This window comes from Salvia miltiorrhiza, unplaced genomic scaffold (assembly GCF_028751815.1).
Source record: "Salvia miltiorrhiza cultivar Shanhuang (shh) unplaced genomic scaffold, IMPLAD_Smil_shh original_scaffold_350_2, whole genome shotgun sequence".
Classification (NCBI taxonomy): domain Eukaryota; kingdom Viridiplantae; phylum Streptophyta; class Magnoliopsida; order Lamiales; family Lamiaceae; genus Salvia; species Salvia miltiorrhiza.
Window position 1 is genome coordinate 336,531 of NW_026651531.1, and position 13,016 is coordinate 349,546.

General features: G+C 34.5%; 1 long non-coding RNA gene across 1 annotated transcript; it reads left to right on the forward strand.

The window, feature by feature from the left end:
• LOC131004190 (uncharacterized) lies at positions 1-3,150 on the forward strand. Its single transcript, XR_009094927.1, has 3 exons — positions 1-617; positions 2,330-2,392; positions 2,905-3,150. It is a non-coding gene; the product is annotated as an uncharacterized LOC131004190 (long non-coding RNA).
• The last annotated feature ends 9,866 nt before the right edge of the window (positions 3,151-13,016 follow it).

Consider the following 13,016-nt stretch of genomic DNA (forward strand, 5'->3'; position numbering starts at 1 on the left):
GGATTTATTTCAGCTTGTGAAGTGAATTAAATCTACAGATTTAATTTAGATTTATTCTACAAGTCACGATGTTAATGGATGAGAAGTCAACAATCAAAATATGAGAATTTTTAGAGTATTTTGTATTTTTAGCAAGACCCGAGATTAATAACATATATAGATTTACCAACAGAGAATGATTTATTTTATTCATCACATCACAACTTTACAACTTATTATTCACTACATCCCTATTTCCTACCTACTACATCAAGAAAACAAACCAAACTTCCTACCTACTACATCAAGAAAAGAAAAGGGAAGGCATGCGTGTGGGAACAAAATCAGCCATTTTAGTAGACTACTCAAGTATAGCCATTAATGCACTCCTTCAAATAAACATATCAGCCAACAACACTCTTCATTCATTCCCTTAGACACCAGATTTTAGACACCAGATTTGAGAGAGAGTAAGATGATTTCTGCTGCCAAACCTTGAGAGGTAAGTCTTGATTCGAATTTCCTCCATTCCTCTTTAGTACCTCCTGAAATTGTCAAGAAACAATATTTGCTGTTTCAGCTTTCATCTCATTGAATCCAATCAACAACATCAGCTACCAACACAAAACAATTGCAAGGTATCTATACTAAGCTCCTTTATTTCGAATCCAGTTTGCATATCATCCAACAAGTATGTTATTTTCTAAAGAATTCAGAATAAGCATAAATAACATAATCATTTTTCCCATATAGAAACAACAGACTTCACTAACACAAGATTATAGAAAAACAAGAGCTCACTAGACTCATGAACAATAGCTTTAGAAATCTCTTTCCCTTCCACGAGAATCATGAAATCCCTAAGGTGTGAAGATGATTCATATTGCATAATAACCATAGCGTTTGAATTGACTTAGCATTTTTGGGGAAAGGGGAGAGGTACTTTGCTGTACCTGTTTCTGTAAACCGGGAGAGGGGTGACTTCCTGTTCCGTCAAACCGAGGGGAAGCAACGATGGTGAAGCTTTTACTGTCTCGCCCGAAGTCGAGTAAGGCAGCGGCCTTTCGCGATAACAGGTCGACGATGACTCTCACCGAATCACAGAGCGGCGACGCCTTGTGGAAAGAGAAGCTAGGGCTCAATTCTTTTGAGTTTGTGTATTTCTGAAATTGCGGAATTGAGAGGAGAAACGATGGTGCGTCGGCCTCACCATAGCTCGGAAGAGCAACAGCGGTGATTCGTGGTGCCTTCACCCAGCACTGACAGCGATGGAAGGAGCCGACCTCGTCGGACCTCAGAACGTCGTCAGAAGCGGCCCCGCTCGCCGGTTACTCGGTGACGGCGGTGGAGGCGATTTCTGATTTGGGAAATTAGGGCTCACCTTCTTTCTACCTCGCATCTGTGAAGTGAGAGGAGAGACGCCAGTTTTCAGGAGACGGCACAAGCCGAAGAACGGCGTCAACTCCGCCGGAATATCTGAAGCGTGATCGAGCCCGGGAAGTGGCGGCGATGTCGCCTGAGCCGAAGGAACCTAGGGCTCGATTGGGTTGCTTCGTCGAGACTGAGGAAGGTGAAGACGGCGAGAGAAGAGGACAGACGATGGGTCGGACTTCAGAAGGCGGCGATGTCGCCGGATTTTCAGAGCCGAGGTGACGGCGGCGACTCCAGAAAAGAGCTAGGGCTCAATTTGTAAAATATGAAGGGGAAATCGCAGAGGAGAAACAGAGAGAGAGGGGTGGAGTCAGGGGCGAAAGCAGAGCCGACGAAGGCAGGCGACGACTCGCCGGAGAAGGTCACCCGCGGCGGTAGTTTTCAGGTGAGAGGAGAAGGCTGCGTGTGCAGCCGTGAATGTGAGAAGAGAGATGGGAGATGGGTTGTTAGATTGGACCTAAGAGTTATTTGAGGAGTGGGCCGAAATTATGGTAATTTGGGCTTCTTTGTTTTTGGGCTAAGGAATTCTTATATGGATTAGCAATGGGCTAGCATTATTTAATTATTTGGGCCCAGACTGATGGGCTGAAAATGCTAGACTTCTTTTAATAATTTGGACTGCTTTAACTATTGAGCCCAAGTAGAGATTAATTATAGATTTGTTAATCGATGAATTAGACTCAATTATTTTTAATTACTGATAAATTGAGACGATGTTATTAATTAGTAAGCGGGCTAGAATATCCTAAGAAGGGTGGATTAATTAAGATTAATAATCCGATATCATAAGACGAGCTTTAATCCAATAGTTAGATTAATAATTAAAGGAATATGAGTCATGCATATTTATTTTACGCATTCTCATTTATTTGAGAATTTTCATCGAGTTGAGGTTTGACCTTATGTTCTCGCATTAAAGGTTAAGCGCAAGAGTAAGAACTAGTCAAGGGGTTACTGAACTGTAGCAAAGCTTTGCTATCAGGTGGGTTTACTTTCATGTATATATATCAAATGAGTTTAATGTTACAATTGAACAAGTTATTTCGTTCCAAATTATTTGAACTGAAAATTATTTTAATTATTGTCTTGCCATAAATATTTCAATTTTAGTATGATATCTATCTGCGTTGGCTTTGCCAATGATGCAATCGAATTCGGGTCCTGAGCAGTTGATAGCTATCCTGCCAGGACTAGTGTACACCAGTGACCGTGAGTCATCTAGCGGGTTGGCCGGTCAAGTGACTGTGAGAGGTGGCCACCTCTCCGGCACAAAGTTCCAGATATGATAGATTACAAGAGAACTTAGTCTGCAGACGAACTTTAAGAATCACAAATGAATTTAGTAAGCTTGGACCTTTTAGCTAAAACTCCCTTGCTGTACTGTTTATGATGGCATGACAATTTATAGTTTTTACGCAATGATGTGTATATTTAGGCATACGTGCCCACTGAGTACTTTTGTACTCAGCCCTGCATATATTTCTAAATGTGCAGGTTGAGCAATGGCTGATGAAGATGAAGTGATGAGCGGAGCTTTTGTCATGAGTTTAAAATGGACTCTTGGATACATGTCTTCATACATGTAATCAGATTATGTTATTCCGCTGCATACTCTCAAGTAATATGTCTTTAAGCTAAGTCGGGTTCATCCGAACTCACGAGTTAATCGAGTCCTTGTGACTAAACAACAGTTATCTTATGATTGTCCCTCCTTAACAATGATTTGATTTCGAGCCTTCATTATTTATTCACCCCCTTTCTATCCCCGCTTCTAATCTCCCTCCCTTAGTCACGGTTTCCCCGATTTAATTATCCTTAATTAGGTTCGGTCGTGACAGTTTCTCACAAAAAACCAGGAATTGATTATGAGAAAATATACTCTCCCGTAATGAACGCTATTACTTTCAGATTTTGATTAGTCTGGCTGTGTCACAAAGGCTTGATATGCGCCTTATGGATGTAGTAACTGTTTATCTATATGAGTCATTAGATAATGACATATATATGAAAATTCCTGAAGGATTTAAAAAATGCTTGAAGGAATGCAGTCAAAACCCAAAAGCATGTATTCAATTAAACTGCAAAAATCGTTGTATGGGTTGAAAAAGTCTAGTCGTATGTGGTACAATAGACTGAGCGAGTATCTTTTGAAAGAGGATACAAGAATAAAGATATATGCCCTTGTGTTTTCATTAAGAAAACCGAAAGTGGATTTGCAATCATAGCAGTTTATGTTGATGATTTAAATTTAATTGGGACTCCTGAGGAGCTCAATAAAACTGCTGAATATTTGAAGAAAGAATTGAGATGAAAGATTTGGGAAAGACAAAGTTTTGTCTTGGTTTGCAAATGGAACGTATCCGTGGAAGAACGTTTATCCATCAATCCACATATACAGAAAAAGTGTTAAAACGCTTTTACATGGATAATGCACATTCATTAGCATCACCAATGGTCGTTAGATCTATTGATACTAAGAAATATCCATTTCGACCAATTGAAGAGGGTGAAACAATACTTGGTCCAGAAGTACCATATCTAAGTGCAATTGGAGCGTTGACTTGTCTGGCTAATAATACTAGACCAAATATAGCTTTTTCTGTCAATCTTCTAGCAAGATTTAGCGCTGCACCCACTTTGAGACATTGGAATGGTGTTAAGCACATTCTACGTTATCTAAAGGGTACCATTGACCTTGAATTATATTTTCAAGAAAAATCTGATAATACTCTAGTCAGGTACTCGGATGCAGGATTTTTATCCGATCTAGATGAAGCTAAGTCACAAATTTGATACGTTTTCACATGTGGTGGAACTGCTATATCATGGAAATCTGTGAAGCAAACCTTGACTGCAATATCCTCAAATCATTGCAATCCACGAAACAAGTCGAGAATGTGTATGGTTGAGAAATGTGACGAGTCATATCCAAGAGTCGTGCGGGTTAACTTCATCAAAGGCCAAACCCACTATTTTATATGAAGACAATGTTGCTTGCATCGCACAACTCAAGGAAGGATACATCAAAAGCGATAGGACGAAGCATATTTCTCCCAAGCTCTTCTACACACACGACCTTCAAAAGGGATGACGATATCGACATTCAACAAATTCGCTCAAGTGAAAATCTGGCGGACTTATTCACCAAGGCATTACCAACATCGACATTCAGAAAGTTGGTACACGAGATCGGCATGCATCGACTCAAAGATATTCAATGATCTCAAGTACAGGGGAAGCAGTTGTACTCTTTTTCCTTCGACTAGGTTTTGTCCCATTGGGTTTTCCTAGCAAGGTTTTAATGAGGCAACATTTTTTTGTTTTAGGGATTGTTCAATCAAGGGGAAGTGTTGTAAATATATCTATAAGATATATCTTATGTGTGTTGACCAAGAAACCTCCCTAAAATCCTAGTTTCCTACTTGTATAAATAGAGGCCTTTAGCCTCCATATTGAATACACTTCATTCGTATTCTCTACTCTATTCTCTTGCTTCTCTCTAGTTTATAACACCTATTAAATAATAGATAGATGAGGTGGTCTCCTGTACATCTTAGTGTACCGTACATCCCAGTTGTACTCGATCCGGATCCTGATTCAATTGAATTATCCTGACTCATTTTTTCTTGAAATGGAAATAACATTAACACGGAATGACACTAACACTAACACGATCTTGGAATGACACTAACACTATTTTGTTTACAAATGACACTATTTCGAAAATAACACTAACACTATTTTATTTTACAAATGACACTATTTCGAAAATGACACTAACACTAACTCTACATGTAAATGACACTAACACTATATCGAAATGACACTAACACTTGACATTCGGGTAACATAGTCCAGTTGGGTCAGATTCAAGTTAAGATTCGAATCGAGTACGATCCGGGTGTACAGAAGATTTTGTGATACTTAATTAACGTCTAAACACATGAATAATTACGTACAATTCTTTTTCAACATCAATCAATCATTAAAGCAAAAGGGCCGTGAAGGCATTTTATTTTGACTAATTTGTAATTCATCTAATTTCAATTTCGATGAAATATCAATTTATATTATAATTTATAAGTAAAAGTTTATAAAAATAACTTTATATTTAGATATATTGTGCCATCTGAAATCATTAATTGTAGTTGAGTATAACAATGAATCAAAATAATGAGGCTAGTATGGTTCAATCATTCACACCAATGTAAATTTTATATACACGTACTCGCCCTAAATATAATTGAAAAATAATTTTATTACTCATTCTAATCTCAAACATGTATAACATTACTCACTAATTACACAAATTCGTTTGAATATATAAATATAATTGCTACAATAGTTAGATATCTGTCACAACAATATCTCAAACATTTTTATGTAAACATTAATAATAAATAGAATAAATAATAAAAAAATTATAAATTAAAGAAAAGTTCGCGTAGGCATGTCAATTAATGTTCATACTCGTTTTAAAAAGCGATTTTAGTACTAATTTTTGTCCCAAACTCTTATAGTAATACTTGATAATTGCTCAAATTAATTTATATTTATAAAATATCTAATTAATTAAATATAAATTGTTACAATAATTAGTTATCTGTCTCAATAAATTTGAACATTACGATGTAAACATTAATAATATGTAGTATAGATACTTGGTAATTACTCATTCTTATCTCAAGCCCGCATAGTAATCTCGCCGACTCTTCGAACTATTTTGAATTTATAAAAATAATTTGTCATAATAATTGATTATCTGCCTCTATAACCCCAAATATAGACATTACCTCCGTCCATAAAAGAACTTCCAATTTTTTCTTTTCGGGGTATCCAAAAAAAAATTTCCTACCTATTTTTTAACTATAATTATAATTTTTTTTACCACTTCCAATATGCTCAACAACCTTTGCTTCACTCTCAATACATTCAATAACTTTTTTTCTTAAAACTCGTATAACTTCCTCCTATGAAGTTATTTCATTGACGGATGGAATATTTAATAATAAATGGTATATATAAAAATACACGTGAGATTTCAATTTGTGAAGTTTCCTAAAATATCAATTAGTTAATCGGAATAATAAAGTTAGGGTCAACTATCCAACCCCGTTTAGAATATAAATACATGTACCTGTCTCAAACTATTTAAAAGCGATTTTACTACCCATTCTTATCTCAAACTTGTGCGATATACTCGCTTATTATTTGAACTTATTTGAATTTATAAATACATGTTGTTATACTAATTGATTATCCGTCAAACTAACAAACTGACATTACAAAGTAAACATTAATATTAAATACACTAAATAACAAAGATTAAAAAAATAGAGAAAATCTCATATAGGCATATCGATTAATGTAAGAATCAATTTACAATTTAAACACTCGTACCCATCTCAAACCTAATTTAAAAAATAATTCTACAATTTGTTCTCATCCAAACCCGTACAATAATACTCACTAATTAACCGAAGTTAATTGTAATATATCTAAATAACTAAAATATGAGTTGTTATAATGATTGGTTACTATGTAAATAAATCCCAAACATTATAGAGTAATTAAACATTCATTCTAAATGATATAAATACTCATTAATTACTCTTTTTTCATCTCAAATTTGTATAATAATACACACTAACTTGAATTTGACTATCGCTTTAAAATAAATTGTACAAATTATATATAAATAATGTTGGGAACTTAATGAAATATCCTAGCCTTAGTTTTGATGATACCAAAAATCCTTAGGTTTTCTTTGTAATAGACTAGAACCTTTCGAACTCAAGTGTTGGAGTTCTCTTTCTAGTTTGTTTAGTGTTTGTTTACCTCGTTTCTGGGTAGTATTTGTGGGTCGTTTTGTTGTGTATTCGAGCATGTTCCGTATCTTTTAGTGCTATTCTTCACTTGCTCGATGTTATTTGGTGGTATTATTGCTATGTTGCATGATTCGGGATCAATCGAGTTGTTTGGCGTTGTTTGGGATTTTGTGTGAAGAAAAAGCGGACATCTGCCGCCGTCCAGGCGCCGGCCGCCGCCCCCACGGCGCGCGCCGTACACTTTTCTTGAAGGGCCAGCGAAGGGAGCATACGGCGCCGCCGTCCCACGGCGGCCGCCGTCCCTGGGCATTTTCGGCAGTTACATTTTTCCATTTAAAAGCCTAATTTTAGGGTTTTTGAGGACACTCTCGGCCCCAGCAGCCTCCTAGGCGATTTTCACCTTTATTCCCTTAGTTTTTTAGTAATTTAAACATCAACAACATCTTGTGGATTCGTTGGATTACAGTTCACATCAGTTTACATTCCGTTGGATTGGATTTCCAGATCGTACTCTTTTGTAAGAACTCACTTGTTTTCTCATGTTAAGTTTATTGTTTCCTTTGGTTTTTCTTTCTTGTTCCTTTTATGCTCTTGATGAATGAGAAATCTTAGATTAATTTTCGTGATGTGGTTGATTCTTGATAATTTAAGTGCCTAGTTAGTTCGTCGTTGATTTGCTTGCGGAATTCTCTTTGATTGTGTGTGTTAAGGAATCTCCCTAATGGCGATTAAAGTTCTCTTTGAATTTGATGATTGATTTTGTTCTCATGCCTAGGTAGTGGTTGATCGTAGTTTATGGCTTTATGATTGTTTGGTTTGGAGTGTTAGATTACAACCCTAGTTCTATAGTTTTAATGTTTTATCACTACGTTCTTAGTTGCTACTTATCTACTGCCTAGTTAATGTTATATGCTTCCTTTCAATTACGTTTTGGTGAATAAAAGAGCGAGATAGTGCCTGCAGACCCAACTTTTGATTAGAGTGTTTAGGAGTTATCGTTTTCTGTGAGTAGCACAATTGAAGCCCTGTTAAGCCTTCCGTGTGAGACGACTTGAGTCACCTTACTGCCCTAGGACGACCTCGTATAAATTCGAGTCCATCCGCTAGGTATTTTGGATGAGTCAGTGTTCTAAACACTGAAGACTGAAAACCGGAGGACTGAAGATTGAAGACTGAAGAACTCAACTGAAGTTGCAATGAAAGGCCAAGTCAAATACGGATGTTTGACTGAACGAGTTTCTCAACTGAAGAATCAGTAATAACTGATTCATCAATGCAGGCTACGTGGATTCAGCGGACTGATACTAAAGTCAAGTATCAGTTGACATTCTTCCCCGGACTGAATCTCCATAAGTTTAAAGGAAGCCACGCACTGCCGCATTAAATGCAGAGATACAGATGATCGTCCTTTGTCTGCAGAGCATTACTTTTTGGTGATTACTTTTCAGAGGCGTCTTACCTCCTGTACCTGAGGCGCCGTTTCTCATCAAACAAGGAACCTCGAAGATTGAAACCTCAGCCAAAATTCAAATTACTCTCACAATGGATGAATTCTTGAAGACCATCTCCGCCAACGAATCTATTCAAGACCTCTCCTATAAATAGAGTTCGAGGATCACTTCAATCTTCACCGATTCAAAAGCACAAGCTGAAGCGCTGCCGAAATTGCAACTCATCCATTCAAAGCCATCATAGTTTGAATCGAATAAGAGAATACACAAAGCCAAAATCAGACTACTGATTACCTACATTCTCTTAGATATCCAAAGCCTAAGTTTCGATTACAGAGAGCCTGTTCTCTGCGATCAAGTTGGTATTTCGAACCTCCTTTCAACTGAGCGAAAATAGTGTTTGAGTTGAGCGGAGTTCAGACCAATGTTTTGACTCCAACAGATCTTAGCAAGCGCTAGCAAAGGCATTGTGGTTTCTTAGCGTGCTAAGAGTGAGCGAGAACTCCAACCCAGTGTGTTGGTACTGGAAATTTGATTTTCAGTTGTAAGGTTTGATGTGCACCCGTAAGCACAAGCCCAGAGTGTTTGTCAGTGTGATCAACTGACCGTGGACGTAGGAAATTGTTCCGAACCACGTAAAAATTCATTTGTCTTTTATCGCTTTCAGTTCTTACTTTCTTATATGTGCTCAAACCTGTTCTTAACTGAAACTGATTAATCGCAAAGTGAAACCTTTATCTAACAACGTGTTTATTAAAGGTTTTTTCTAAAGTAATTGTTTTCCGCTGCCAGTATTATTAGTCTAACTGATAAATCTTCGGATAATCAGTAAGATTCATAATAGTCCTCTGTTTCTAAATAAGACTAAAGCTCTACGCGAATATCGGTTAAAGTCTCGTGCTTAACTGATATCTCCTTATTGAAGTCATCTTCAGTATTAGTCTTCAACCTTTGTTTAACCGAAATCTTCTCTTTCAGTTCACTTCGAAAAGGTTGTTCTGTTTTGTGTTTTGAAAATAGCCTATAGGTGTATTCCCCCATACACCTATTCTAGACCTTCCGAGATCTAACAAATAATCATTTTATTGATGCAAAATGTAAGCACACAATTGAGAAAAATTGATCTTCTAATTGAAATAAAATTACTTTTACAAGTAAACCATATAATAAATAAGAATTACATATATTACTTTAGGTGAATAATCCATATATTTTCTGCTTTTCTAGGAATTCACACACCCTGTCAAATACATATTTTCAATTGTATTTTCTAGTGGTGTATATTTTATAGAATAATATTATTGGCTCTATTTAAGGATGACAAATTTTGTCAAAGTTTAACTAAATTAAATAAATTATAAACAATAAAATCTTCATAAATAATGAAAATTTTACGTAGATGATGTCTAATTTGGTACTACAAATTTTAAAAAGATAACTTATTTTCATTATTTAACAAAATAAATTACCATGAATAACCTAAAAATGTAACAAGAAGTTATACAAATCAAATTCTGTTGTAAATATATATAATATATATATATATATATATATATATATATAGGGGGCCATTCCAATGAGACCCCCTAATTTTAGTGAGATTTAAGGCACGATCTGGTGCGTTTATTTTATCAATCCTATGGCTGATATTGTATCTGGAGGGTGATTTTTTTTTCGCAGGGTTCGAATCCTGGAGGGAGCAGAATATTTTAAATTTTGTTATTCATCAGTATATACTGCATTGTTCATCAGTATATACTGCTTTGTTCATCAGTATATATGTCTAATCCATTACCAATTTTTTAAATTTTATTTTTCATCAATACATACATCTTGTTCATTAGATATACGTCTTGTTCATTAGTATTATATGTCTTATTCATTGTCCTCATGTTACACGAAAAATAAGGGGTCTCATTGGAGCGTATTTTCCTACTTAATGACTTAACCCTAAACCCTAATCCTAACTTTGTATCTCTTATAAATAGAGGCATTTAGTCCTCATAATAAGAAGCTCATGCAGATTTATTCTTCTACGCTATTCTCTCTTCTTCTCATCTTCTTTCTACTTTCAACACGTTATCAGCACGATTGTTCTACGAGATTATTTTATATTCATTATTCTATATTCATTGTTGATGGTATGCCCTTGGAAATAATCGTGTCTATCCTGCAAGGTACTATTGTAGATTTATTAAATTTGATTTTGAGATTTGCAATCATGTTTATTAAAATTATTTTTATTCGATTGCTTCAATTTCTTATTAAATATGCCATTTTAGATATATGAATTAGTTTTAAATCTATTCGATTTGCATTGGAAAAGACCGTGTCTTTTATTATTTGAATGTATTATGAATTAGTTTGTGATATATGTTAAATATATGAATTAGTTTGTGAATTAATTGAAAATATGTATAGTCAATTAATATATATTTTGTTCAACTACATCCAATCAATATGTATATGTTACGAATGCTTTTATTCTGTTATTGACGTTGGTGATTTAAGTTGTTGCAAACTAAAAAAAAATATTTGGTTGCTTTGGACATATTTACTCATTTATTTGGTTTCGACATATACAGGCACATTTGGGATAAATAGCTTTTGAAATTGATAATTGATGGTTTCTCATTTTAATTTGATTTCTTTCAACTATCCATGTCTGTATTCATATTATTAGTCAGTATTTAGTGAAGCGAGATTATTCTTTTGCGCTTATTAATTTTTTTATAGGGGGATTCAAATTTATTTGATAGCAAGCAATTTTCTGTTATGTATACACAATCAATGGTGTATATTGCATCAATTAATATGTTATATATCGTTTCCCGAAAAAATATAAATTTACAATCTTTAATAATTCGAAAGATTATTAAAAGATAAATCGTTGAAGTACTTATGAAAACACAACAATATAGCTTCATATTAAATATGAAATATAATGTGTTCCCGATGAACATGTGAGATAAAATTAATATTCCGAAAGAATATTAAAATATTGAGATTGAATTTGTATTTTAAGCATTCTTTCGGTATTTTCTTATTATTTTGGAGAATTTCATTATTGAATTGTTTTATTTATTTGGTTTATATTGTTACTCCCGAAGTAGCACAACTAATATTCATGATAAATATTTCAAGCTCTTGAAGAGCAATTGATCTTCTCAATTCAATTGTTTTTGAACTATTATTGAGAATATGAGTTATACAATTGAAAATTGATAACATTTTTGTGTGGCTCCGGAAGAGCTTCATTGATCTCCCCATAAAAATCGAATAATTATACATGATTTATTATTGATCATATAATCATGTTGTGATGAATTTCAAATTCATATACCCAAATTTCAACTATTATAATATATGAGCAAATATATGTCTTGTACTTCTTTCCTCTACCGAATTTTTCCCATAGAGTTTTTACAGAGAGGTTTTAACAAGGCATGAACATCTAAACTCTAACATCAAATGAGGAGTACGTTTCTTTGGAGTCAAATTGCCAACTCAAAAGATACATGAAGATTCGATCAAGCGATAATATGGTGGACTTATTCACAAAGGCGTTACCAACATCGACTTTTAGAAAGTTAGTACACAAGATTGGCATGCATCGGCTCAGAGATACATAATTATAATTTTCAGTGGGAGCAGTTGTACGCTTTTTCCTTCGATTAGGTTTATGTCCCATTAGATTTTTCCTGGCAAGGTTTTAATGAGGCAACATATTTTTAGGGTTAGTCATTTAAAGGGGAGTGTTGTAAATATAATATATATATATATATATATATATATATATATATATATATTTCCCCACTTAATGACCTAACCCTAAACCCTAATCCTAGCTTTGTATCTCCTATAAATAGAGGCATTTAGTCCTCATAATAAGAAGCTCCTACATATTTATTCTTCTATGCTATTCTCTCTTCTTCTCATCTTCTCTCTACTTTCAACAAATTCCCATATTTACTGAAGAATAATTATCAGCATCATTTACATACTTTGCTATATGGGAAAGTCGCTTAGAAATGAAAATTCTCACGATTGAGTATTAAGTTGTACAACATTACATACTATAATCATTTTTTATAATTCAGACTCGATATTAAGATGGTAAATATTGTTAAAACATAAAAACTGTAATATATGTTAAAAAAATTATAATATCAAGCCATATATTATTTTATGAAACAATATACTCGCCACTAATTGAAAAAATATAAAATTTTGCCATTTTTTACGTTTTAGGACTATTTTGCCCTTAATTAAGACGGACCAGATACGGGTCGGATTCAGGTTTGTGCGCGGGTTAGGCACACATGGC